The sequence below is a fragment of the Pholcus phalangioides genome, unplaced genomic scaffold, assembly GCF_987345545.1.
Source record: "Pholcus phalangioides strain wild (caught in Gottingen) unplaced genomic scaffold, Ppha-v1.0 ptg000022l_1, whole genome shotgun sequence".
NCBI classification, from domain to species: Eukaryota; Metazoa; Arthropoda; class Arachnida; order Araneae; family Pholcidae; genus Pholcus; species Pholcus phalangioides.
Genome location: NW_028301615.1, coordinates 17,925,549 through 17,944,181, shown reverse-complemented (window position 1 = coordinate 17,944,181; position 18,633 = coordinate 17,925,549). Strand labels below are relative to the sequence as shown.

General features: G+C 41.9%; 85 non-coding genes across 85 annotated transcripts; all 85 read right to left on the bottom strand.

Moving 5' to 3' along the window:
- Positions 1-18: 18 nt before the first annotated feature.
- On the bottom strand, positions 19-90 carry TRNAE-UUC (transfer RNA glutamic acid (anticodon UUC)). The gene has a single exon. It is a non-coding gene; the product is annotated as a tRNA-Glu (tRNA).
- Positions 91-215: 125 nt separating this feature from the next.
- Positions 216-287, bottom strand: TRNAE-UUC (transfer RNA glutamic acid (anticodon UUC)). Its single transcript has one exon. It is a non-coding gene; the product is annotated as a tRNA-Glu (tRNA).
- Positions 288-412: 125 nt separating this feature from the next.
- TRNAE-CUC (transfer RNA glutamic acid (anticodon CUC)) lies at positions 413-484 on the bottom strand. The gene has a single exon. It is a non-coding gene; the product is annotated as a tRNA-Glu (tRNA).
- A 125-nt stretch (positions 485-609) lies between these two features.
- On the bottom strand, positions 610-681 carry TRNAE-CUC (transfer RNA glutamic acid (anticodon CUC)). Its single transcript has one exon. It is a non-coding gene; the product is annotated as a tRNA-Glu (tRNA).
- A 122-nt stretch (positions 682-803) lies between these two features.
- On the bottom strand, positions 804-875 carry TRNAE-UUC (transfer RNA glutamic acid (anticodon UUC)). The gene has a single exon. It is a non-coding gene; the product is annotated as a tRNA-Glu (tRNA).
- A 317-nt stretch (positions 876-1,192) lies between these two features.
- TRNAE-CUC (transfer RNA glutamic acid (anticodon CUC)) lies at positions 1,193-1,264 on the bottom strand. Its single transcript has one exon. It is a non-coding gene; the product is annotated as a tRNA-Glu (tRNA).
- A 124-nt stretch (positions 1,265-1,388) lies between these two features.
- Positions 1,389-1,460, bottom strand: TRNAE-UUC (transfer RNA glutamic acid (anticodon UUC)). Its single transcript has one exon. It is a non-coding gene; the product is annotated as a tRNA-Glu (tRNA).
- Positions 1,461-1,585: 125 nt separating this feature from the next.
- On the bottom strand, positions 1,586-1,657 carry TRNAE-CUC (transfer RNA glutamic acid (anticodon CUC)). Its single transcript has one exon. It is a non-coding gene; the product is annotated as a tRNA-Glu (tRNA).
- Positions 1,658-1,779: 122 nt separating this feature from the next.
- On the bottom strand, positions 1,780-1,851 carry TRNAE-UUC (transfer RNA glutamic acid (anticodon UUC)). The gene has a single exon. It is a non-coding gene; the product is annotated as a tRNA-Glu (tRNA).
- A 125-nt stretch (positions 1,852-1,976) lies between these two features.
- TRNAE-CUC (transfer RNA glutamic acid (anticodon CUC)) lies at positions 1,977-2,048 on the bottom strand. Its single transcript has one exon. It is a non-coding gene; the product is annotated as a tRNA-Glu (tRNA).
- Positions 2,049-2,170: 122 nt separating this feature from the next.
- Positions 2,171-2,242, bottom strand: TRNAE-UUC (transfer RNA glutamic acid (anticodon UUC)). The gene has a single exon. It is a non-coding gene; the product is annotated as a tRNA-Glu (tRNA).
- A 125-nt stretch (positions 2,243-2,367) lies between these two features.
- Positions 2,368-2,439, bottom strand: TRNAE-CUC (transfer RNA glutamic acid (anticodon CUC)). Its single transcript has one exon. It is a non-coding gene; the product is annotated as a tRNA-Glu (tRNA).
- Positions 2,440-2,756: 317 nt separating this feature from the next.
- TRNAE-CUC (transfer RNA glutamic acid (anticodon CUC)) lies at positions 2,757-2,828 on the bottom strand. The gene has a single exon. It is a non-coding gene; the product is annotated as a tRNA-Glu (tRNA).
- A 124-nt stretch (positions 2,829-2,952) lies between these two features.
- TRNAE-UUC (transfer RNA glutamic acid (anticodon UUC)) lies at positions 2,953-3,024 on the bottom strand. The gene has a single exon. It is a non-coding gene; the product is annotated as a tRNA-Glu (tRNA).
- Positions 3,025-3,149: 125 nt separating this feature from the next.
- Positions 3,150-3,221, bottom strand: TRNAE-CUC (transfer RNA glutamic acid (anticodon CUC)). The gene has a single exon. It is a non-coding gene; the product is annotated as a tRNA-Glu (tRNA).
- Positions 3,222-3,343: 122 nt separating this feature from the next.
- On the bottom strand, positions 3,344-3,415 carry TRNAE-UUC (transfer RNA glutamic acid (anticodon UUC)). Its single transcript has one exon. It is a non-coding gene; the product is annotated as a tRNA-Glu (tRNA).
- Positions 3,416-3,540: 125 nt separating this feature from the next.
- On the bottom strand, positions 3,541-3,612 carry TRNAE-CUC (transfer RNA glutamic acid (anticodon CUC)). Its single transcript has one exon. It is a non-coding gene; the product is annotated as a tRNA-Glu (tRNA).
- Positions 3,613-3,734: 122 nt separating this feature from the next.
- Positions 3,735-3,806, bottom strand: TRNAE-UUC (transfer RNA glutamic acid (anticodon UUC)). Its single transcript has one exon. It is a non-coding gene; the product is annotated as a tRNA-Glu (tRNA).
- A 125-nt stretch (positions 3,807-3,931) lies between these two features.
- On the bottom strand, positions 3,932-4,003 carry TRNAE-CUC (transfer RNA glutamic acid (anticodon CUC)). Its single transcript has one exon. It is a non-coding gene; the product is annotated as a tRNA-Glu (tRNA).
- A 317-nt stretch (positions 4,004-4,320) lies between these two features.
- TRNAE-CUC (transfer RNA glutamic acid (anticodon CUC)) lies at positions 4,321-4,392 on the bottom strand. The gene has a single exon. It is a non-coding gene; the product is annotated as a tRNA-Glu (tRNA).
- A 124-nt stretch (positions 4,393-4,516) lies between these two features.
- TRNAE-UUC (transfer RNA glutamic acid (anticodon UUC)) lies at positions 4,517-4,588 on the bottom strand. The gene has a single exon. It is a non-coding gene; the product is annotated as a tRNA-Glu (tRNA).
- Positions 4,589-4,713: 125 nt separating this feature from the next.
- On the bottom strand, positions 4,714-4,785 carry TRNAE-CUC (transfer RNA glutamic acid (anticodon CUC)). The gene has a single exon. It is a non-coding gene; the product is annotated as a tRNA-Glu (tRNA).
- Positions 4,786-4,907: 122 nt separating this feature from the next.
- Positions 4,908-4,979, bottom strand: TRNAE-UUC (transfer RNA glutamic acid (anticodon UUC)). The gene has a single exon. It is a non-coding gene; the product is annotated as a tRNA-Glu (tRNA).
- Positions 4,980-5,289: 310 nt separating this feature from the next.
- On the bottom strand, positions 5,290-5,361 carry TRNAE-CUC (transfer RNA glutamic acid (anticodon CUC)). Its single transcript has one exon. It is a non-coding gene; the product is annotated as a tRNA-Glu (tRNA).
- Positions 5,362-5,485: 124 nt separating this feature from the next.
- TRNAE-CUC (transfer RNA glutamic acid (anticodon CUC)) lies at positions 5,486-5,557 on the bottom strand. The gene has a single exon. It is a non-coding gene; the product is annotated as a tRNA-Glu (tRNA).
- Positions 5,558-5,679: 122 nt separating this feature from the next.
- Positions 5,680-5,751, bottom strand: TRNAE-CUC (transfer RNA glutamic acid (anticodon CUC)). The gene has a single exon. It is a non-coding gene; the product is annotated as a tRNA-Glu (tRNA).
- A 122-nt stretch (positions 5,752-5,873) lies between these two features.
- On the bottom strand, positions 5,874-5,945 carry TRNAE-UUC (transfer RNA glutamic acid (anticodon UUC)). Its single transcript has one exon. It is a non-coding gene; the product is annotated as a tRNA-Glu (tRNA).
- A 125-nt stretch (positions 5,946-6,070) lies between these two features.
- TRNAE-CUC (transfer RNA glutamic acid (anticodon CUC)) lies at positions 6,071-6,142 on the bottom strand. The gene has a single exon. It is a non-coding gene; the product is annotated as a tRNA-Glu (tRNA).
- Positions 6,143-6,264: 122 nt separating this feature from the next.
- TRNAE-UUC (transfer RNA glutamic acid (anticodon UUC)) lies at positions 6,265-6,336 on the bottom strand. The gene has a single exon. It is a non-coding gene; the product is annotated as a tRNA-Glu (tRNA).
- A 125-nt stretch (positions 6,337-6,461) lies between these two features.
- On the bottom strand, positions 6,462-6,533 carry TRNAE-CUC (transfer RNA glutamic acid (anticodon CUC)). Its single transcript has one exon. It is a non-coding gene; the product is annotated as a tRNA-Glu (tRNA).
- A 317-nt stretch (positions 6,534-6,850) lies between these two features.
- Positions 6,851-6,922, bottom strand: TRNAE-CUC (transfer RNA glutamic acid (anticodon CUC)). The gene has a single exon. It is a non-coding gene; the product is annotated as a tRNA-Glu (tRNA).
- Positions 6,923-7,046: 124 nt separating this feature from the next.
- On the bottom strand, positions 7,047-7,118 carry TRNAE-UUC (transfer RNA glutamic acid (anticodon UUC)). The gene has a single exon. It is a non-coding gene; the product is annotated as a tRNA-Glu (tRNA).
- A 125-nt stretch (positions 7,119-7,243) lies between these two features.
- TRNAE-CUC (transfer RNA glutamic acid (anticodon CUC)) lies at positions 7,244-7,315 on the bottom strand. Its single transcript has one exon. It is a non-coding gene; the product is annotated as a tRNA-Glu (tRNA).
- A 122-nt stretch (positions 7,316-7,437) lies between these two features.
- On the bottom strand, positions 7,438-7,509 carry TRNAE-UUC (transfer RNA glutamic acid (anticodon UUC)). Its single transcript has one exon. It is a non-coding gene; the product is annotated as a tRNA-Glu (tRNA).
- A 125-nt stretch (positions 7,510-7,634) lies between these two features.
- TRNAE-CUC (transfer RNA glutamic acid (anticodon CUC)) lies at positions 7,635-7,706 on the bottom strand. Its single transcript has one exon. It is a non-coding gene; the product is annotated as a tRNA-Glu (tRNA).
- Positions 7,707-7,828: 122 nt separating this feature from the next.
- On the bottom strand, positions 7,829-7,900 carry TRNAE-UUC (transfer RNA glutamic acid (anticodon UUC)). The gene has a single exon. It is a non-coding gene; the product is annotated as a tRNA-Glu (tRNA).
- A 125-nt stretch (positions 7,901-8,025) lies between these two features.
- On the bottom strand, positions 8,026-8,097 carry TRNAE-CUC (transfer RNA glutamic acid (anticodon CUC)). Its single transcript has one exon. It is a non-coding gene; the product is annotated as a tRNA-Glu (tRNA).
- A 317-nt stretch (positions 8,098-8,414) lies between these two features.
- TRNAE-CUC (transfer RNA glutamic acid (anticodon CUC)) lies at positions 8,415-8,486 on the bottom strand. Its single transcript has one exon. It is a non-coding gene; the product is annotated as a tRNA-Glu (tRNA).
- Positions 8,487-8,610: 124 nt separating this feature from the next.
- Positions 8,611-8,682, bottom strand: TRNAE-UUC (transfer RNA glutamic acid (anticodon UUC)). The gene has a single exon. It is a non-coding gene; the product is annotated as a tRNA-Glu (tRNA).
- Positions 8,683-8,807: 125 nt separating this feature from the next.
- On the bottom strand, positions 8,808-8,879 carry TRNAE-CUC (transfer RNA glutamic acid (anticodon CUC)). The gene has a single exon. It is a non-coding gene; the product is annotated as a tRNA-Glu (tRNA).
- Positions 8,880-9,001: 122 nt separating this feature from the next.
- TRNAE-UUC (transfer RNA glutamic acid (anticodon UUC)) lies at positions 9,002-9,073 on the bottom strand. Its single transcript has one exon. It is a non-coding gene; the product is annotated as a tRNA-Glu (tRNA).
- A 310-nt stretch (positions 9,074-9,383) lies between these two features.
- Positions 9,384-9,455, bottom strand: TRNAE-CUC (transfer RNA glutamic acid (anticodon CUC)). Its single transcript has one exon. It is a non-coding gene; the product is annotated as a tRNA-Glu (tRNA).
- A 125-nt stretch (positions 9,456-9,580) lies between these two features.
- On the bottom strand, positions 9,581-9,652 carry TRNAE-CUC (transfer RNA glutamic acid (anticodon CUC)). Its single transcript has one exon. It is a non-coding gene; the product is annotated as a tRNA-Glu (tRNA).
- A 122-nt stretch (positions 9,653-9,774) lies between these two features.
- TRNAE-UUC (transfer RNA glutamic acid (anticodon UUC)) lies at positions 9,775-9,846 on the bottom strand. The gene has a single exon. It is a non-coding gene; the product is annotated as a tRNA-Glu (tRNA).
- Positions 9,847-9,971: 125 nt separating this feature from the next.
- On the bottom strand, positions 9,972-10,043 carry TRNAE-CUC (transfer RNA glutamic acid (anticodon CUC)). Its single transcript has one exon. It is a non-coding gene; the product is annotated as a tRNA-Glu (tRNA).
- A 122-nt stretch (positions 10,044-10,165) lies between these two features.
- Positions 10,166-10,237, bottom strand: TRNAE-CUC (transfer RNA glutamic acid (anticodon CUC)). The gene has a single exon. It is a non-coding gene; the product is annotated as a tRNA-Glu (tRNA).
- Positions 10,238-10,359: 122 nt separating this feature from the next.
- TRNAE-UUC (transfer RNA glutamic acid (anticodon UUC)) lies at positions 10,360-10,431 on the bottom strand. The gene has a single exon. It is a non-coding gene; the product is annotated as a tRNA-Glu (tRNA).
- A 322-nt stretch (positions 10,432-10,753) lies between these two features.
- Positions 10,754-10,825, bottom strand: TRNAE-CUC (transfer RNA glutamic acid (anticodon CUC)). The gene has a single exon. It is a non-coding gene; the product is annotated as a tRNA-Glu (tRNA).
- Positions 10,826-10,947: 122 nt separating this feature from the next.
- On the bottom strand, positions 10,948-11,019 carry TRNAE-UUC (transfer RNA glutamic acid (anticodon UUC)). The gene has a single exon. It is a non-coding gene; the product is annotated as a tRNA-Glu (tRNA).
- Positions 11,020-11,144: 125 nt separating this feature from the next.
- TRNAE-UUC (transfer RNA glutamic acid (anticodon UUC)) lies at positions 11,145-11,216 on the bottom strand. Its single transcript has one exon. It is a non-coding gene; the product is annotated as a tRNA-Glu (tRNA).
- A 306-nt stretch (positions 11,217-11,522) lies between these two features.
- On the bottom strand, positions 11,523-11,594 carry TRNAE-CUC (transfer RNA glutamic acid (anticodon CUC)). Its single transcript has one exon. It is a non-coding gene; the product is annotated as a tRNA-Glu (tRNA).
- Positions 11,595-11,719: 125 nt separating this feature from the next.
- Positions 11,720-11,791, bottom strand: TRNAE-CUC (transfer RNA glutamic acid (anticodon CUC)). The gene has a single exon. It is a non-coding gene; the product is annotated as a tRNA-Glu (tRNA).
- Positions 11,792-11,913: 122 nt separating this feature from the next.
- On the bottom strand, positions 11,914-11,985 carry TRNAE-CUC (transfer RNA glutamic acid (anticodon CUC)). The gene has a single exon. It is a non-coding gene; the product is annotated as a tRNA-Glu (tRNA).
- A 122-nt stretch (positions 11,986-12,107) lies between these two features.
- On the bottom strand, positions 12,108-12,179 carry TRNAE-CUC (transfer RNA glutamic acid (anticodon CUC)). Its single transcript has one exon. It is a non-coding gene; the product is annotated as a tRNA-Glu (tRNA).
- Positions 12,180-12,301: 122 nt separating this feature from the next.
- TRNAE-CUC (transfer RNA glutamic acid (anticodon CUC)) lies at positions 12,302-12,373 on the bottom strand. Its single transcript has one exon. It is a non-coding gene; the product is annotated as a tRNA-Glu (tRNA).
- A 122-nt stretch (positions 12,374-12,495) lies between these two features.
- Positions 12,496-12,567, bottom strand: TRNAE-UUC (transfer RNA glutamic acid (anticodon UUC)). The gene has a single exon. It is a non-coding gene; the product is annotated as a tRNA-Glu (tRNA).
- A 125-nt stretch (positions 12,568-12,692) lies between these two features.
- Positions 12,693-12,764, bottom strand: TRNAE-CUC (transfer RNA glutamic acid (anticodon CUC)). Its single transcript has one exon. It is a non-coding gene; the product is annotated as a tRNA-Glu (tRNA).
- Positions 12,765-12,886: 122 nt separating this feature from the next.
- Positions 12,887-12,958, bottom strand: TRNAE-UUC (transfer RNA glutamic acid (anticodon UUC)). Its single transcript has one exon. It is a non-coding gene; the product is annotated as a tRNA-Glu (tRNA).
- A 125-nt stretch (positions 12,959-13,083) lies between these two features.
- Positions 13,084-13,155, bottom strand: TRNAE-UUC (transfer RNA glutamic acid (anticodon UUC)). The gene has a single exon. It is a non-coding gene; the product is annotated as a tRNA-Glu (tRNA).
- A 125-nt stretch (positions 13,156-13,280) lies between these two features.
- Positions 13,281-13,352, bottom strand: TRNAE-CUC (transfer RNA glutamic acid (anticodon CUC)). The gene has a single exon. It is a non-coding gene; the product is annotated as a tRNA-Glu (tRNA).
- A 122-nt stretch (positions 13,353-13,474) lies between these two features.
- On the bottom strand, positions 13,475-13,546 carry TRNAE-CUC (transfer RNA glutamic acid (anticodon CUC)). The gene has a single exon. It is a non-coding gene; the product is annotated as a tRNA-Glu (tRNA).
- A 122-nt stretch (positions 13,547-13,668) lies between these two features.
- Positions 13,669-13,740, bottom strand: TRNAE-UUC (transfer RNA glutamic acid (anticodon UUC)). The gene has a single exon. It is a non-coding gene; the product is annotated as a tRNA-Glu (tRNA).
- A 124-nt stretch (positions 13,741-13,864) lies between these two features.
- On the bottom strand, positions 13,865-13,936 carry TRNAE-CUC (transfer RNA glutamic acid (anticodon CUC)). Its single transcript has one exon. It is a non-coding gene; the product is annotated as a tRNA-Glu (tRNA).
- A 122-nt stretch (positions 13,937-14,058) lies between these two features.
- TRNAE-UUC (transfer RNA glutamic acid (anticodon UUC)) lies at positions 14,059-14,130 on the bottom strand. Its single transcript has one exon. It is a non-coding gene; the product is annotated as a tRNA-Glu (tRNA).
- A 125-nt stretch (positions 14,131-14,255) lies between these two features.
- Positions 14,256-14,327, bottom strand: TRNAE-CUC (transfer RNA glutamic acid (anticodon CUC)). Its single transcript has one exon. It is a non-coding gene; the product is annotated as a tRNA-Glu (tRNA).
- Positions 14,328-14,443: 116 nt separating this feature from the next.
- Positions 14,444-14,515, bottom strand: TRNAE-UUC (transfer RNA glutamic acid (anticodon UUC)). The gene has a single exon. It is a non-coding gene; the product is annotated as a tRNA-Glu (tRNA).
- Positions 14,516-14,640: 125 nt separating this feature from the next.
- Positions 14,641-14,712, bottom strand: TRNAE-CUC (transfer RNA glutamic acid (anticodon CUC)). The gene has a single exon. It is a non-coding gene; the product is annotated as a tRNA-Glu (tRNA).
- Positions 14,713-14,828: 116 nt separating this feature from the next.
- Positions 14,829-14,900, bottom strand: TRNAE-UUC (transfer RNA glutamic acid (anticodon UUC)). Its single transcript has one exon. It is a non-coding gene; the product is annotated as a tRNA-Glu (tRNA).
- A 125-nt stretch (positions 14,901-15,025) lies between these two features.
- Positions 15,026-15,097, bottom strand: TRNAE-UUC (transfer RNA glutamic acid (anticodon UUC)). Its single transcript has one exon. It is a non-coding gene; the product is annotated as a tRNA-Glu (tRNA).
- A 122-nt stretch (positions 15,098-15,219) lies between these two features.
- TRNAE-UUC (transfer RNA glutamic acid (anticodon UUC)) lies at positions 15,220-15,291 on the bottom strand. Its single transcript has one exon. It is a non-coding gene; the product is annotated as a tRNA-Glu (tRNA).
- A 125-nt stretch (positions 15,292-15,416) lies between these two features.
- On the bottom strand, positions 15,417-15,488 carry TRNAE-UUC (transfer RNA glutamic acid (anticodon UUC)). Its single transcript has one exon. It is a non-coding gene; the product is annotated as a tRNA-Glu (tRNA).
- Positions 15,489-15,613: 125 nt separating this feature from the next.
- On the bottom strand, positions 15,614-15,685 carry TRNAE-CUC (transfer RNA glutamic acid (anticodon CUC)). The gene has a single exon. It is a non-coding gene; the product is annotated as a tRNA-Glu (tRNA).
- A 122-nt stretch (positions 15,686-15,807) lies between these two features.
- TRNAE-CUC (transfer RNA glutamic acid (anticodon CUC)) lies at positions 15,808-15,879 on the bottom strand. The gene has a single exon. It is a non-coding gene; the product is annotated as a tRNA-Glu (tRNA).
- A 122-nt stretch (positions 15,880-16,001) lies between these two features.
- On the bottom strand, positions 16,002-16,073 carry TRNAE-UUC (transfer RNA glutamic acid (anticodon UUC)). The gene has a single exon. It is a non-coding gene; the product is annotated as a tRNA-Glu (tRNA).
- Positions 16,074-16,195: 122 nt separating this feature from the next.
- On the bottom strand, positions 16,196-16,267 carry TRNAE-UUC (transfer RNA glutamic acid (anticodon UUC)). Its single transcript has one exon. It is a non-coding gene; the product is annotated as a tRNA-Glu (tRNA).
- Positions 16,268-16,586: 319 nt separating this feature from the next.
- TRNAE-UUC (transfer RNA glutamic acid (anticodon UUC)) lies at positions 16,587-16,658 on the bottom strand. Its single transcript has one exon. It is a non-coding gene; the product is annotated as a tRNA-Glu (tRNA).
- A 125-nt stretch (positions 16,659-16,783) lies between these two features.
- On the bottom strand, positions 16,784-16,855 carry TRNAE-CUC (transfer RNA glutamic acid (anticodon CUC)). The gene has a single exon. It is a non-coding gene; the product is annotated as a tRNA-Glu (tRNA).
- Positions 16,856-16,978: 123 nt separating this feature from the next.
- On the bottom strand, positions 16,979-17,050 carry TRNAE-UUC (transfer RNA glutamic acid (anticodon UUC)). The gene has a single exon. It is a non-coding gene; the product is annotated as a tRNA-Glu (tRNA).
- A 125-nt stretch (positions 17,051-17,175) lies between these two features.
- Positions 17,176-17,247, bottom strand: TRNAE-CUC (transfer RNA glutamic acid (anticodon CUC)). The gene has a single exon. It is a non-coding gene; the product is annotated as a tRNA-Glu (tRNA).
- A 125-nt stretch (positions 17,248-17,372) lies between these two features.
- TRNAE-UUC (transfer RNA glutamic acid (anticodon UUC)) lies at positions 17,373-17,444 on the bottom strand. The gene has a single exon. It is a non-coding gene; the product is annotated as a tRNA-Glu (tRNA).
- Positions 17,445-17,569: 125 nt separating this feature from the next.
- Positions 17,570-17,641, bottom strand: TRNAE-UUC (transfer RNA glutamic acid (anticodon UUC)). Its single transcript has one exon. It is a non-coding gene; the product is annotated as a tRNA-Glu (tRNA).
- Positions 17,642-17,766: 125 nt separating this feature from the next.
- On the bottom strand, positions 17,767-17,838 carry TRNAE-CUC (transfer RNA glutamic acid (anticodon CUC)). The gene has a single exon. It is a non-coding gene; the product is annotated as a tRNA-Glu (tRNA).
- A 122-nt stretch (positions 17,839-17,960) lies between these two features.
- Positions 17,961-18,032, bottom strand: TRNAE-UUC (transfer RNA glutamic acid (anticodon UUC)). Its single transcript has one exon. It is a non-coding gene; the product is annotated as a tRNA-Glu (tRNA).
- A 322-nt stretch (positions 18,033-18,354) lies between these two features.
- TRNAE-CUC (transfer RNA glutamic acid (anticodon CUC)) lies at positions 18,355-18,426 on the bottom strand. The gene has a single exon. It is a non-coding gene; the product is annotated as a tRNA-Glu (tRNA).
- Positions 18,427-18,548: 122 nt separating this feature from the next.
- TRNAE-UUC (transfer RNA glutamic acid (anticodon UUC)) lies at positions 18,549-18,620 on the bottom strand. Its single transcript has one exon. It is a non-coding gene; the product is annotated as a tRNA-Glu (tRNA).
- Between the last annotated feature and the right edge of the window lie 13 nt (positions 18,621-18,633).

Genomic DNA, 18,633 nt, shown 5'->3' with positions numbered 1-18,633 from the left:
TCTTTGTACGATAAAACATTCCCATGCCGGGAATCGAACCCGGGCCTCCTGGGTGAAAGCCAGAAATCCTAACCACTAGACCACATGGGACGATCTGACAATCTGGTAAATAAGCATGAAACCCTTTCTAAAGAGTCATAACCAATTTCTAGTAGAGAATGTAAAATGTGCATAAATGAAAAAAGAGGGATCAAGTATCTTTGTACGATAAAACATTCCCATGCCGGGAATCGTACCCGGGCCTCCTGGGTGAAAGCCAGAAATCCTAACCACTAGACCACATGGGACGATCTAATAATCTGGTAAATAAGCATGAAACCCTTTCTAAAGAGTCATAACCCATTTCTAGTAGAGAATGTAAAATGAGCATCAATGAAAAAAGAGGGATCAAGTATCTTTGTACGATAAAACATTCCCATGCCGGGAATCGAACCCGGGCCTCCTGGGTGAGAGCCAGAAATCCTAACCACTAGACCACATGGGACGATCTGATAATCTGGTAAATAAGCATGAAACCCTTTCTAAAGAGTTTTAACCAATTTCTAGTAGAGAATGTAAAATGAGCATCAATGAAAAAAGAGGGACCAAGTATCTTTGTACGATAAAACATTCCAATGCCGGGAATGGAACCCGGGCCTCCTGGATGAGAGCCAGAAATCCTAACCACTAGACCACATGGGACGATTTGCATACCTAGTAAATAATAATGGAACACTTTCTGAAGAGTGATAACCAATTTCTAGTAAATGTAAAATGTGCATAAATGAAAAAAGACGGATCAAGTATCTTTGTACGATAAAACATTCCCATGCCGGGAATCGAACCCGGGCCTCCTGGGTGAAAGCCAGAAATCCGAACCACTAGACCACGTGGGACGATCTAACAGTCTGGTAAATAAGCATGAAACCCTTTCTAAAGAGTCATAACCAATTTCTAGTGGAGAATGTAAAATGAGCATCAATGAAAAAAGAGGGACCAAGTATCTTTGTACGATAAAACATTCCAATGCCGGGAATGGAACCCGGGCCTCCTGGGTAAAAGCCAGAAATCCTAATCACTAGATCACATGGGACGACCTGAATACCTAGTAAATAATCATGGAACACTTTCTGAAGAGTGATAACCAATTTCTAGTATGTAAAATGTGCATAAATGGAAAAAGAGGGATCAAGTATCTTTGTACGATAAAACATTCCCTCGCCGGGAATCGAACCCGGGCCTCCTGGGTGAGAGCCAGAAATCCTAACCACTAGACCACGTGGGACGATCTAACAGTCTGGTAAATAAGCATGAAACCCTTTCTAAAGAGTCATAACCAATTTCAAGTGGAGAATGTAAAATGAGCATCAATGAAAAAGAGGGAGCAAGTATCTTTGTACGATAAAACATTCCCATGCAGGGAATCGAACCCGGGCCTACTGGGTGAAAGCCAGAAATCCTAACCACTAGACCACATGGGACGATCTGACAATCTGGTAAATAAGCATGAAACCCTTTCTAAAGAGTCATAACCAATTTATAGTAGAGAATGTAAAATGAGCATCAATGAAAAAAGAGGGACCAAGTATCTTTGTACGATAAAACATTCCCACGCCGGGAATCGAACCCGGGCCTCCTGGGTGAGAGCCAGAAATCCTAACCACTAGACCACATGGGACGATCTGCATACCTAGTAAATAATCATGGAACACTTTCTGAAGAGTGATAACCAATTTCTAGTAAATGTAAAATGTGCATAAATGAAAAAAGAGGGATGAAGTATCTTTGTACGATAAAACATTCCCATGCCGGGAATCGAACCCGGACCTCCTGGGTGAAAGCCAGAAATCCTAACCACTAGACCACATGGGACGATCTGACAATCTGGTAAATAAGCATGAAACCCTTTCTAAAGAGTCATAACCAATTCCTAGTAGAGAATGTAAAATGAGCATCAATGAAAAAAGAGGGACCAAGTATCTTTGTACGATAAAACATTCCCACGCCGGGAATCGAACCCGGGCCTCCTGGATGAGAGCCAGAAATCCTAACCACTAGACCACATGGGACGATCTGCATACCTAGTAAATAATAATGGAACACTTTCTGAAGAGTGATAACCAATTCCTAGTAAATGTAAAATGTGCATAAATGAAAAAAGACGGATCAAGTATCTTTGTACGATAAAACATTCCCATGCCGGGAATCGAACCCGGGCCTCCTGGGTGAAAGCCAGGAATCCGAACCACTAGACCACATGGGACGATCTGACAATCTGGTAAATAAGCATGAAACCCTTTCTAAAGAGTCATAACCAATTTCTAGTAGAGAATGTAAAATGAGCATCAATGAAAAAAGAGGGACCAAGTATCTTTGTACGATAAAACATTCCCATGCCGGGAATCGAACCCGGGCCTCCTGGGTGAGAGCCAGAAATCCTAACCACTAGACCACATGGGACGATTTGATAACCTGGTAAATAAGCATGAAACCCTTTCTAAAGAGTTTTAACCAATTTCTAGTAGAGAATGTAAAATGAGCATCAATGAAAAAAGAGGGACCAAGTATCTTTGTACGATAAAACATTCCAATGCCGGGAATGGAACCCGGGCCTCCTGGGTAAAAGCCAGAAATCCTAATCACTAGACCACATGGGACGACCTGAATACCTAGTAAATAATCATGGAACACTTTCTGAAGAGTGATAACCAATTTCTAGTATGTAAAATGTGCATAAATGGAAAAAGAGGGATCAAGTATCTTTGTACGATAAAACATTCCCTCGCCGGGAATCGAACCCGGGCCTCCTGGGTGAGAGCCAGAAATCCTAACCACTAGACCACTTGGGACAATCTAACAGTCTGGTAAATAAGCATGAAACCCTTTCTAAAGAGTCATAACCAATTTCTAGTGGAGAATGTAAAATGAGCATCAATGAAAAAGAGGGACCAAGTATCTTTGTACGATAAAACATTCCCATGCAGGGAATCGAACCCGGGCCTCCTGGGTGAAAGCCAGAAATCCTAACCACTAGACCACATGGGACGATCTGACAATCTGGTAAATAAGCATGAAACCCTTTCTAAAGAGTCATAACCAATTTATAGTAGAGAATGTAAAATGAGCATCAATGAAAAAAGAGGGACCAAGTAGCTTTGTACGATAAAACATTCCCACGCCGGGAAATGAACCCGGGCCTCCTGGGTGAGAGCCAGAAATCCTAACCACTAGACCACATGGGACGATCTGCATACCTAGTAAATAATCATGGAACACTTTCTGAAGAGTGATAACCAATTTCTAGTAAATGTAAAATGTGCATAAATGAAAAAAGAGGGATCAAGTATCTTTGTACGATAAAACATTCCCATGCCGGGAATCGAACCCGGACCTCCTGGGTGAAAGCCAGAAATCCTAACCACTAGACCACATGGGACGATCTGACAATCTGGTAAATAAGCATGAAACCCTTTCTAAAGAGTCATAACCAATTCGTAGTAGAGAATGTAAAATGAGCATCAATGAAAAAAGAGGGACCAAGTATCTTTGTACGATAAAACATTCCCACGCCGGGAATCGAACCCGGGCCTCCTGGATGAGAGCCAGAAATCCTAACCACTAGACCACATGGGACGATCTGCATACCTAGTAAATAATAATGGAACACTTTCTGAAGAGTGATAACCAATTTCTAGTAAATGTAAAATGTGCATAAATGAAAAAAGACGGATCAAGTATCTTTGTACGATAAAACATTCCCATGCCGGGAATCGAACCCGGGCCTCCTGGGTGAAAGCCAGAAATCCGAACCACTAGACCACATGGGACGATCTGACAATCTGGTAAATAAGCATGAAACCCTTTCTAAAGAGTCATAACCACTTTCTAGTAGAGAATGTAAAATGAGCATCAATGAAAAAAGAGGGACCAAATATCTTTGTACGATAAAACATTCCCATGCCGGGAATCGAACCCGGGCCTCCTGGGTGAGAGCCAGAAATCCTAACCACTAGACCACATGGGACGATCTGATAATCTGGTAAATAAGCATGAAACCCTTTCTAAAGAGTTTTAACCAATTTCTAGTAGAGAATGTAAAATGAGCATCAATGAAAAAAGAGGGACCAAGTATCTTTGTACGATAAAACATTCCAATGCCGGGAATGGAACCCGGGCCTCCTGGGTAAAAGCCAGAAATCCTAATCACTAGACCACATGGGACGACCTGAATACCTAGTAAATAATCATGGAACACTTTCTGAAGAGTGATAACCAATTTCTAGTATGTAAAATGTGCATAAATGGAAAAAGAGGGATCAAGTATCTTTGTACGATAAAACATTCCCTCGCCGGGAATCGAACCCGGGCCTCCTGGGTGAGAGCCAGAAATCCTAACCACTAGACCACTTGGGACGATCTAACAGTCTGGTAAATAAGCGTGAAACCCTTTCTAAAGAGTCATAACCAATTTCTAGTGGAGAATGTAAAATGAGCATCAATGAAAAAGAGGGACCAAGTATCTTTGTACGATAAAACATTCCCATGCAGGGAATCGAACCCGGGCCTCCTGGGTGAAAGCCAGAAATCCTAACCACTAGACCACATGGGACGATCTGACAATCTGGTAAATAAGCATGAAACCCTTTCTAAAGAGTCATAACCAATTTATAGTAGAGAATGTAAAATGAGCATCAATGAAAAAAGAGGGACCAAGTATCTTTGTACGATAAAACATTCCCACGCCGGGAATCGAACCCGGGCCTCCTGGGTGAGAGCCAGAAATCCTAACCACTAGACCACATGGAACGATCTGCATACCTAGTAAATAATCATGGAACACTTTCTGAAGAGTGATAACCAATTTCTAGTAAATGTAAAATGAGCATCAATGAAAAAAGAGGGATCAAGTATCTTTGTACGATAAAACATTCCCATGCCGGGAATCGAACCCGGACCTCCTGGGTGAAAGCCAGAAATCCTAACCACTAGACCACATGGGACGATCTGACAATCTGGTAAATAAGCATGAAACCCTTTCTAAAGAGTCATAACCAATTTCTAGTAGAGAATGTAAAATGAGCATCAATGAAAAAAGAGGGACCAAGTATCTTTGTACGATAAAACATTCCCACGCCGGGAATCGAACCCGGGCGAGAGCCAGAAATCCTAACCACTAGAACACATGGGACGATCTGCATACCTAGTAAATAATCATGGAACACTTTCTGAAGAGTGATAACCAATTTCTAGTAAATGTAAAATGTGCATAAATGAAAAAAGAGGGATCAAGTATCTTTGTACGATAAAACATTCCCATGCCGGGAATCGAACACGGGCCTCCTGGGTGAGAGCCAGAAATCCCAACCACTAGACCACATGGGACGATCTGATAATCTGGTAAATAAGCATAAACCCTTTCTAAAGAGTCATAACCAATTTCTAGTAGAGAATGTAAAATGAGCATCAATGAAAAAAGAGGGACCAAGTATCTTTGTACGATAAAACATTCCCACGCCGGGAATCGAACCCGGGCCTCCTGGGTGAGAGCCAGAAATCCTAACCACCAGACCACACGGGACGATCTGCATACCTAGTAAATAATCATGGACCACTTTCTGAAGAGTGATAACCAATTTCCAGTAAATGTAAAATGTGCATAAATGAAAAAAGAGGGATCAAGTATCTTTGTACGATAAAACATTCCCACGCCGGGAATCGAACCGGGGCCTCCTGGATGAGAGCCAGAAATCCTAACCACTAGACCACATGGGACGACCTGCATACCTAGTAAATAATCATGGAACACTTTCTGAAGAGTGATAACCAATTTCTAGTAAATGTAAAATGTGCATAAATGAAAAAAGAGGGATCAAGTATCTTTGTACGATAAAACATTCCCATGAGGGGAATCGAACCCGGACCTCCTGGGTGAAAGCCAGAAATCCTAACCACTAGACCACATGGGACGATCTGACAATCTGGTAAATAAGCATGAAACCCTTTCTAAAGAGTCATAACCAATTCCTAGTAGAGAATGTAAAATGAGCATCAATGAAAAAAGAGGGACCAAGTATCTTTGTACGATAAAACATTCCCACGCCGGGAATCGAACCCGGGCCTCCTGGATGAGAGCCAGAAATCCTAACCACTAGACCACATGGGACGATCTGCATACCTAGTAAATAATAATGGAACACTTTCTGAAGAGTGATAACCAATTTCTAGTAAATGTAAAATGTGCATAAATGAAAAAAGACGGATCAAGTATCTTTGTACGATAAAACATTCCCATGCCGGGAATCGAACCCGGGCCTCCTGGGTGAAAGCCAGGAATCCGAACCACTAGACCACATGGGACGATCTGACAATCTGGTAAATAAGCATGAAACCCTTTCTAAAGAGTCATAACCAATTTCTAGTAGAGAATGTAAAATGAGCATCAATGAAAAAAGAGGGACCAAGTATCTTTGTACGATAAAACATTCCCATGCCGGGAATCGAACCCGGGCCTCCTGGGTGAGAGCCAGAAATCCTAACCACTAGACCACATGGGACGATTTGATAACCTGGTAAATAAGCATGAAACCCTTTCTAAAGAGTTTTAACCAATTTCTAGTAGAGAATGTAAAATGAGCATCAATGAAAAAAGAGGGACCAAGTATCTTTGTACGATAAAACATTCCAATGCCGGGAATGGAACCCGGGCCTCCTGGGTAAAAGCCAGAAATCCTAATCACTAGACCACATGGGACGACCTGAATACCTAGTAAATAATCATGGAACACTTTCTGAAGAGTGATAACCAATTTCTAGTATGTAAAATGTGCATAAATGGAAAAAGAGGGATCAAGTATCTTTGTACGATAAAACATTCCCTCGCCGGGAATCGAACCCGGGCCTCCTGGGTGAGAGCCAGAAATCCTAACCACTAGACCACTTGGGACAATCTAACAGTCTGGTAAATAAGCATGAAACCCTTTCTAAAGAGTCATAACCAATTTCTAGTGGAGAATGTAAAATGAGCATCAATGAAAAAGAGGGACCAAGTATCTTTGTACGATAAAACATTCCCATGCAGGGAATCGAACCCGGGCCTCCTGGGTGAAAGCCAGAAATCCTAACCACTAGACCACATGGGACGATCTGACAATCTGGTAAATAAGCATGAAACCCTTTCTAAAGAGTCATAACCAATTTATAGTAGAGAATGTAAAATGAGCATCAATGAAAAAAGAGGGACCAAGTAGCTTTGTACGATAAAACATTCCCACGCCGGGAAATGAACCCGGGCCTCCTGGGTGAGAGCCAGAAATCCTAACCACTAGACCACATGGGACGATCTGCATACCTAGTAAATAATCATGGAACACTTTCTGAAGAGTGATAACCAATTTCTAGTAAATGTAAAATGTGCATAAATGAAAAAAGAGGGATCAAGTATCTTTGTACGATAAAACATTCCCATGCCGGGAATCGAACCCGGATCTCCTGGGTGAAAGCCAGAAATCCTAACCACTAGACCACATGGGACGATCTGACAATCTGGTAAATAAGCATGAAACCCTTTCTAAAGAGTCATAACCAATTCCTAGTAGAGAATGTAAAATGAGCATCAATGAAAAAAGAGGGACCAAGTATCTTTGTACGATAAAACATTCCCACGCCGGGAATCGAACCCGGGCCTCCTGGATGAGAGCCAGAAATCCTAACCACTAGACCACATGGGACGATCTGCATACCTAGTAAATAATAATGGAACACTTTCTGAAGAGTGATAACCAATTTCTAGTAAATGTAAAATGTGCATAAATGAAAAAAGACGGATCAAGTATCTTTGTACGATAAAACATTCCCATGCCGGGAATCGAACCCGGGCCTCCTGGGTGAAAGCCAGAAATCCGAACCACTAGACCACATGGGACGATCTGACAATCTGGTAAATAAGCATGAAACCCTTTCTAAAGAGTCATAACCACTTTCTAGTAGAGAATGTAAAATGAGCATCAATGAAAAAAGAGGGACCAAATATCTTTGTACGATAAAACATTCCCATGCCGGGAATCGAACCCGGGCCTCCTGGGTGAGAGCCAGAAATCCTAACCACTAGACCACATGGGACGATCTGATAATCTGGTAAATAAGCATGAAACCCTTTCTAAAGAGTTTTAACCAATTTCTAGTAGAGAATGTAAAATGAGCATCAATGAAAAAAGAGGGACCAAGTATCTTTGTACGATAAAACATTCCTATGCCGGGAATGGAACCCGGGCCTCCTGGGTAAAAGCCAGAAATCCTAACCACTAGACCACATGGGACGACCTGAATACCTAGTAAATAATCATGGAACACTTTCTGAAGAGTGATAACCAATTTCTAGTATGTAAAATGTGCATAAATGGAAAAAGAGGGATCAAGTATCTTTGTACGATAAAACATTCCCTCGCCGGGAATCGAACCCGGGCCTCCTGGGTGAGAGCCAGAAATCCTAACCACTAGACCACTTGGGACGATCTAACAGTCTGGTAAATAAGCGTGAAACCCTTTCTAAAGAGTCATAACCAATTTCTAGTGGAGAATGTAAAATGAGCATCAATGAAAAAGAGGGACCAAGTATCTTTGTACGATAAAACATTCCCATGCAGGGAATCGAACCCGGGCCTCCTGGGTGAAAGCCAGAAATCCTAACCACTAGACCACATGGGACGATCTGACAATCTGGTAAATAAGCATGAAACCCTTTCTAAAGAGTCATAACCAATTTATAGTAGAGAATGTAAAATGAGCATCAATGAAAAAAGAGGGACCAAGTATCTTTGTACGATAAAACATTCCCACGCCGGGAATCGAACCCGGGCCTCCTGGGTGAGAGCCAGAAATCCTAACCACTAGACCACATGGAACGATCTGCATGCCTAGTAAATAATCATGGAACACTTTCTGAAGAGTGATAACCAATTTCTAGTAAATGTAAAATGAGCATCAATGAAAAAAGAGGGATCAAGTATCTTTGTACGATAAAACATTCCCATGCCGGGAATCGAACCCGGACCTCCTGGGTGAAAGCCAGAAATCCTAACCACTAGACCACATGGGACGATCTGACAATCTCGTAAATAAGCATGAAACCCTTTCTAAAGAGTCATAACCAATTTCTAGTAGAGAATGTAAAATGAGCATCAATGAAAAAAGAGGGACCAAGTATCTTTGTACGATAAAACATTCCCACGCCGGGAATCGAACCCGGGCGAGAGCCAGAAATCCTAACCACTAGAACACATGGGACGATCTGCATACCTAGTAAATAATCATGGAACACTTTCTGAAGAGTGATAACCAATTTCTAGTAAATGTAAAATGTGCATAAATGAAAAAAGAGGGATCAAGTATCTTTGTACGATAAAACATTCCCATGCCGGGAATCGAACACGGGCCTCCTGGGTGAGAGCCAGAAATCCCAACCACTAGACCACATGGGACGATCTGATAATCTGGTAAATAAGCATGAAACCCTTTCTAAAGAGTCATAACCAATTTCTAGTAGAGAATGTAAAATGAGCATCAATGAAAAAAGAGGGACCAAGTATCTTTGTACGATAAAACATTCCCACGCCGGGAATCGAACCCGGGCCTCCTGGGTGAGAGCCAGAAATCCTAACCACTAGACCACGTGGGACGACCTGCATACCTAGTAAATAATCATGGAACACTTTCTGAAGAGTGATAACCAATTTCTAGTAAACGTAAAATGTGCATAAATGAAAAAAGAGGGATCAAGTATCTTTGTACGATAAAACATTCCCATGCCGGGAATCGAACCCGGGCCTCCTGGGTGAAAGCCAGAAATCCTAACCACTAGACCACATGGGACGATCTGACACTCTGGTAAATAAGCATGAAACCCTTTCTAAAGAGTCATAACCAATTTCTAGTAGAGAATGTAAAATGAGCATCAATGAAAAAAGAGGGGCCAAGTATCTTTGTACGATAAAACATTCCCACGCCGGGAATCGAACCCGGGCCTCCTGGGTGAGAGCCAGAAATCCTAACCACTAGACCACATGGGACGATCTGCATACCTAGTAAATAATCATGGAACACTTTCTGAAGAGTGATAACCAATTTCTAGTAAATGTAAAATGTGCATAAATGAAAAAAGAGGGACCAAGTATCTTTGTACGATAAAACATTCCCACGCCGGGAATCGAACCCGGGGCTCCTGGGTGAGAGCCAGAAATCCTAACCACTAGACCACATGGGACGATCTGCATACCTAGTAAATAATCATGGAACACTTTCTGAAGAGTGATAACCAATTTCTAGTAAATGTAAATTGTGCATAAATGAAAAAAGAGGGATCAAGTATCTTTGTACGATAAAACATTCCCATGCCGGGAATCGAACCCGGGCCTCCTGGGTGAAAGCCAGAAATCCTAACCACTAGACCACATGGGACGATCTGACAGTCTGGTAAATAAGCATGAAACCCTTTCTAAAGAGTCATAACCAATTTCTAGTAGAGAGTGTAAAATGAGCATCAATGAAAAAAGAGGGACCAAGTATCTTTGTACGATAAAACATTCCCATGCAGGGAATCGAATCCGGGCCTCCTGGGTGAGAGCCAGAAATCCCAACCACTAGACCACATGGGACGATCTGATAATCTGGTAAATAAGCATGAAACCCTTTCTAAAGAGTCATAACCAATTTCTAGTAGAGAATGTAAAATGAGCATCAATGAAAAAAGAGGGACCAAGTATCTTTGTACGATGAAACATTCCCACGCCGGGAATCGAACCCGGGCTTCCTGGGTGAGAGCCAGAAATCCTAACCACTAGACCACATGGGACGATCTGCATACCTAGTAAATAATCATGGAACACTTTCTGAAGAGTGATAACCAATTTCTAGTAAATGTAAAATGTGCATAAATGAAAAAAGAGGGATCAAGTATCTTTGTACGAAAAAACATTCCCATGTCGGGAATCGAACCCGGGCCTCCTGGGTGAAAGCCAGAAATCCTAACCACTAGACCACATGGGATGATCTGATAATCTGGTAAATAAGCATGAAACCCTTTCTAAAGAGTCATAACCAATTTCTAGTAGAGAATGTAAAATGTGCATAAATGAAAAAAGAGGGATCAAGTATCTTTGTACGATAAAACATTCCCATGCCGGGAATCGTACCCGGGCCTCCTGGGTGAAAGCCAGAAATCCTAACCACTAGACCACATGGGACGATCTGACAGTCTGGTAAATAAGCATGAAACCCTTTCTAAAGAGTCATAACCAATTTCTAGTAGAGAATGTAAAATGAGCATCAATGAAAAAAGAGGGACCAAGTATCTTTGTACGATAAAACATTCCCACGCCGGGCCTCCTGGGTGAGAGCCAGAAATCCTAACCACTAGACCACATGGGACGATCTGCATACCTAGTAAATAATCATGGAACACTTTCTGAAGAGTGATAACCAATTTCTTGTAAATGTAAAATGTGCATAAATGAAAAAAGAGGGATCAAGTAGCTTTGTACGATAAAACATTCCCATGCCGGGAATCGAACCCGGGCCTCCTGGGTGAGAGCCAGAAATCCCAACCACTAGACCACATGGGACGATCTGATAATCTGGTAAATAAGCATGAAACCCTTTCTAAAGAGTCATAACCAATTCCTAGTAGAGAATGTAAAATGAGCATCAATGAAAAAAGAGGGACCAAGTATCTTTGTACGATAAAACATTCCCACGTCGGGAATCGAACCCGGGCCTCCTGGGTGAGAGCCAGAAATCCTAACCACTAGACCACATGGGACGAGCTGCATACCTAGTAAATAATCATGGAACACTTTCTGAAGAGTGATAACCAATTTCTAGTAAATGTAAAATGTGCATAAATGAAAAAAGAGGGATCAAGTATCTTTGTACGATAAAACATTCCCACGCCGGGAATCGAACCCGGGCCTCCTGGGTGAGAGCCAGAAATCCTAACCACTAGACCACATGGGACGATCTGCATACCTAGTAAATAATCATGGAACACTTTCTGAAGAGTGATAACCAATTTCTAGTAAATGTAAAATGTGCATAAATGAAAAAAGAGGGACCAAGTATCTTTGTACGATAAAACATTCCCACGCCGGGAATCGAACCCGGGCCTCCTGGGTGAGAGCCAGAAATCCTAACCACTAGACCACATGGGACGATCTGCATACCTAGTAAATAATCATGGAACACTTTCTGAAGAGTGATAACCAATTTCTAGTAAATGTAAAATGTGCATAAATGAAAAAAGAGGGACCAAGTATCTTTGTACGATAAAACATTCCCACGCCGGGAATCGAACCCGGGCCTCCTGGGTGAGAGCCAGAAATCCTAACCACTAGACCACATGGGACGATCTGCATACCTAGTAAATAATCATGGAACACTTTCTGAAGAGTGATAACCAATTTCTAGTAAATGTAAAATGTGCATAAATGAAAAAAGAGGGATCAAGTATCTTTGTACGATAAAACATTCCCATGCCGGGAATCGTACCCGGGCCTCCTGGGTGAAAGCCAGAAATCCTAACCACTAGACCACATGGGACGATCTGACAGTCTGGTAAATAAGCATGAAACCCTTTCTAAAGAGTCATAACAAATTTCTAGTAGAGAATGTAAAATGAGCATCAATGAAAAAAGAGGGACCAAGTATCTTTGTACGATAAAACATTCCCACGCCGGGAATCGAACCCGGGCCTCCTGGGTGAGAGCCAGAAATCCTAACCACTAGACCACATGGGACGATCTGCATACCTAGTAAATAATCATGGAACACTTTCTGAAGAGTGATAACCAATTTCTAGTAAATGTAAAATGTGCATAAATGAAAAAAGAGGGATCAAGTATCTCTGTACGATAAAACATTCCCATGCCGGGAATCGAACTCGGGCCTCCTGGGTGAAAGCCAGAAATCCTAACCACTAGACCACATGGGACGATCTGACAATCTGGTAAATAAGCATGAAACCCTTTCTAAAGAGTCATAACCAATTTATAGTAGAGAATGTAAAATGTGCATAAATGAAAAAAGAGGGATCAAGTATCTTTGTACGATAAAACATTCCCATGCCGGGAATCGTACCCGGGCCTCCTGGGTGAAAGCCAGAAATCCTAACCACTAGACCACATGGGACGATCTGACAGTCTGGTAAATAAGCATGAAACCCTTTCTAAAGAGTCATAACCAATTTCTAGTAGAGAATGTAAAATGAGCATCAATGAAAAAAGAGGGACCAAGTATCTTTGTACGATAAAACATTCCCACGCCGGGAATCGAACCCGGGCCTCCTGGGTGAGAGCCAGAAATCCTAACCACTAGACCACATGGGACGATCTGCCTACCTAGTAAATAATCATGGAACACTTTCTGAAGAGTGATAACCAATTTCTAGTAAATGTAAAATGTGCATAAATGAAAAAAGAGGGACCAAGTATATTTGTACGATAAAACATTCCCACGCCGGGAATCGAACCCGGGCCTCCTGGGTGAGAGCCAGAAATCCTAACCACTAGACCACATGGGACGATCTGCATACCTAGTAAATAATCATGGAACACTTTCTGAAGAGTGATAACCAATTTCTAGTAAATGTAAAATGTGCATAAATGATAAAAGAGGGATCAAGTATCTTTGTACGATAAAACATTCCCATGCCGGGAATCGAACCCGGGCCTCCTGGGTGAAAGCCAGAAATCCTAACCACTAGACCACATGGGACGATCTGACAATCTGGTAAATAAGCATGAAACCCTTTCTAAAGAGTCATAACCAATTTCAGTAGAGAATGTAAAATGAGCATCAATGAAAAAAGAGGGACCAAGTATCTTTGTACGATAAAACATTCCCACGCCGGGAATCGAACCCGGGCCTCCTGGGTGAGAGCCAGAAATCCTAACCACTAGACCACATGGGACGATCTGCATACCTAGTAAATAATCATGGAACACTTTCTGAAGAGTGATAACCAATTTCTAGTAAATGTAAATTGTGCATAAATGAAAAAAGAGGGATCAAGTATCTTTGTACGATAAAACATTCCCATGCCGGGAATCGAACCCGGGCCTCCTGGGTGAAAGCCAGAAATCCTAACCACTAGACCACATGGGACGATCTGACAGTCTGGTAAATAAGCATGAAACCCTTTCTAAAGAGTCATAACCAATTCCTAGTAGAGAATGTAAAATGAGCATCAATGAAAAAAGAGGGACCAAGTATCTTTGTACGATAAAACATTCCCATGCAGGGAATCGAATCCGGGCCTCCTGGGTGAGAACCAAAAATCCTAACCACTAGACCACATGGGACGATCTGCATACCTAGTAAATAATCATGGAACACTTTCTGAAGAGTGATAACCAATTTCTAGTAAATGTACATAAATGAAAAAAAGAGGGATCAAGTATCTTTGTACGATAAAACATTCCCATGCCGGGAATCGAACCCGGGCCTCCTGGGTGAAAGCCAGAAATCCTAACCACTAGACCACACGGGACGATCTGACAATCTGGTAAATAAGCATGAAACCCTTTCTAAAGAGTCATAACCAATTTCTAGTAGAGAATGTAAAATGAGCATCAATGAAAAAAGAGGGACCAAGTATCTTTGTACGATAAAACATTCCCACGCCGGGAATCGAACCCGGGCCTCCTGGGTGAGAACCAGAAATCCTAACCACTAGACCACATGGGACGATCTGCATACCTAGTAAATAATCATGGAACACTTTCTGAAGAGTGATAACCAATTTCTAGTAAATGTACATAAATGAAAAAAAGAGGGATCAAGTATCTTTGTACGATAAAACATTCCCATGCCGGGAATCGAACCCGGGCCTCCTGGGTGAAAGCCAGAAATCCTAACCACTAGACCACATGGGACGATCTGACAATCTGGTAAATAAGCATGAAACCCTTTCTAAAGAGTCATAACCAATTTCTAGTAGAGAATGTAAAATGAGCATCAATGAAAAAAGAGGGACCAAGTATCTTTGTACGATAAAACATTCCCACGCCGGGAATCGAATCCGGGCCTCCGGGGTGAAAGCCAGAAATCCTAACCACTAGACCACATGGGACGATCTGCATACCTAGTAAATAATCATGGAACACTTTCTGAAGAGTGATAACCAATTTCTAGTAAATGTAAAATGTGCATAAATGAAAAAAGAGGGATCAAGTATCTTTGTACGATAAAACATTCCCATGCCGGGAATCGAACCCGGGCCTCCTGGGTGAAAGCCAGAAATCCTAACCACTAGACCACATGGGACGATCTGACAATCTGGTAAATAAGCATGAAACCCTTTCTAAAGAGTCATAACCAATTCCTAGTAGAGAATGTAAAATGAGCATCAATGAATAAAGAGGGACCATGTATCTTTGTACGATAAAACATTCCCATGCAGGGAATCGAACCCGGGCCTCCTGGGTGAAAGCCAGAAATCCTAACCACTAGACCACAAGGGACGATCTGACAATCTGGTAAATAAGCATGAAACCCTTTCTAAAGAGTCATAACCAATTTCTAGTAGAGAATGTAAAATGAGCATCAATGAAAAAAGAGGGACCAAGTATCTTTGTACGATAAAACATTCCCACGCCGGGAATCGAACCCGGGCCTCCTGGGTGAGAGCCAGATATCCTAACCACTAGACCACATGGGACGATCTGCATACCTAGTAAATAATCATGGAACACTTTCTGAAGAGTGATAACCAATTTCTAGTAAACGTAAAATGTGCATAAATGAAAAAAGAGGGACCAAGTATCTTTGTACGATAAAACATTCCCACGCCGGGAATCGAACCCGGGCCTCCTGGGTGAGAGCCAGAAATCCTAACCACTAGACCACATGGGAGGATCTGCATACCTAGTAAATAATCATGGAACACTTTCTGAAGAGTGATAACCAATTTCTAGTAAATGTAAAATGTGCATAAATGAAAAACGAGGGATCAAGTATCTTTGTACGATAAAACATTCCCATGCCGGTAATCGAACCCGGGCCACCTGGGTGAAAGCCAGAAATCCTAACCACTAGACCACATAGGACGATCTGCATACCTAGTAAATAATCATGGAACACTTTCTGAAGAGTGATAACCAATTTCTAGTAAATGTAAAATGTGCATAAATGAAAAACGAGGGATCAAGTATCTTTGTACGATAAAACATTCCCATGCCGGGAATCGAACCCGGGCCTCCTGGGTGAAAGCCAGAAACCCTAACCACTAGACCACGTGGGACGATCTGACAATCTGGTAAATAAGCATGAAACCCTTTCTAAAGAGTCATAAGCAATTTCTAGTAGAGAATGTAAAATGAGCATCAATGAAAAAAGAGGGACCAAGTATCTTTGTACGATAAAACATTTCCGCGCCGGGAATCGTACCCGGGCCTCCTGGGTGAGAGCCACAAATCCTAACCACTAGACCACACGGGACGATCTGCATACCTAGTAAATAATCATGGAACACTTTCTGAAGAGTGATAACCAATTTCTAGTAAATGTAAAATGTGCATAAATGAAAAAAGAGGGATCAAGTATCTTTGTACGATAAAACATTCCCATGCCGGGAATCGAACCCGGGCCTCCTGGGTGAAAGCCAGAAATCCTAACCACTAGACCACATGGGACGATCAGACAATCTGGTAAATAAGCATGAACACCTTTCTAAAGAGTCATAACCAATTTCTAGTAGAGAATGTAAAATGAGCATCAATGAAAAAAGAGGGACCAAGTATCTTTGTACGATAAAACATTCCCACGCCGGGAATCGAAACCGGGCCTCCCGGATGAGAGCCAGAAATCATAACCACTAGACCACATGGGACGATCTGCAAATCTAGTAAATAATCATGAAACACTTTCTGAAGAGTGATAACCAATTTCTAGTAAATGTAAAATGTGCATAAATGAAAAAAAGAGGGATCAAGTATCTTTGTACGATAAAACATTCCCATGCCGGGAATCGAACCCGGGCCTTCTGGGTGAAAGCTAGAAATCCTAACCACTAGACCACATGGGACGATCTGACAATCTGGTAAATAAGCATGAAAACCTTTCTAAAGAGTCATAACCAATTCCTAGTAGAGAATGTAAAATGAGCATCAATGAAAAAAGAGGGACCAAGTATCTTTGTACGATAAAACATTCCCACGCCGGGAATCGTGCCCGGGCCTCCTGGGTGAGAGCCAGAAATCCTAACCACTAGACCACATGGGACGATCTGACAATCTGGTAAATAAGCATGAAACCCTTTCTAAAGAGTCATAACCAATTTCTAGTAGAGAATGTAAAATGAGCATCAATGAAAAAAGAGGGACCAAGTATCTTTGTACGATAAAACATTCCCACGCCGGGAATCGAACCCGGGCCTCCTGGGTGAAAGCCAGAAATCCTAACCACTAGACCACATGGGACGATCTGACAATCTGGTAAATAAGCATGAAACCCTTTCTGAAAAGTCATAACCAATTTCTAGTAGAGAATGTAAAATGTGCATAAATGGAAAAAGAGGGATCAAGTATCTTTGTACGATAAAACATTCCCATGCCGGGAATCGAACCCGGGCCTCCTGGGTGAAAGCCAGAAATCCTAACCACTAGACCACATGGGACGATCTGATAATCTGGTAAATAAGCATGAAACCCTTTCTAAAGAGTCATAACCAATTTCTAGTAGAGAATGTAAAATGAGCATCAATGAAAAAAGAGGGACCAAGTATCTTTGTACGATAAAACATTCCCACGCCGGGAATCGAACCCGGGCCTCCTGGGTGAGAGCCAGAAATCCTAACCACTAGACCACATGGGACGATCTGCATACCTAGTAAATAATCATGGAACACTTTCTGAAGAGTGATAACCAATTTCTAGTAAATGTAAAATGTGAATAAATGAAAAAAGAGGGATGAAGTATCTTTGTACGATAAAACATTCCCATGCCGGGAATCGAACCCGGGCCTCCTGGGTGAAAGCCAGAAATCCTAACCACTAGACCACATGGGACGATCTGACAATCTGGTAAATAAGCATGAAACCCTTTCTAAAGAGTCATAACCAATTTCTAGTAGAGAATGTAAAATGAGCATCAATGAAAAAAGAGGGACCAAGTATCTTTGTACGATAAAACATTCCCACGCCGGGAATCGTGCCCGGGCCTCCTGAGTGAGAGCCAGAAATCCTAACCACTAGACCACATGGGACGATCTGACAATCTGGTAAATAAGCATGAGACCCTTTCTAAAGAGTCATAACCAATTTCTAGTAGAGAATGTAAAATGAGCATCAATGAAAAAAGAGGGACCAAGTATCTTTGTACGATAAAACATTCCCACGCCGGGAATCGAACCCGGGCCTCCTGGGTGAGAGCCAGAAATCCTAACCACTAGACCACATGGGACGATCTGCATACCTAGTAAATAATCATGGAACACTTTCTGAAGAGTGATAACCAATTTCTAGTAAATGTAAAATGTGCATAAATGAAAAAAGAGGGATCAAGTATCTTTGTACGATAAAACATTCCCATGCCGGGAATCGAACCCGGGCCTCCTGGGTGAAAGCCAGAAATCCTAACCACTAGACCACATGGGACGATCTGACAATC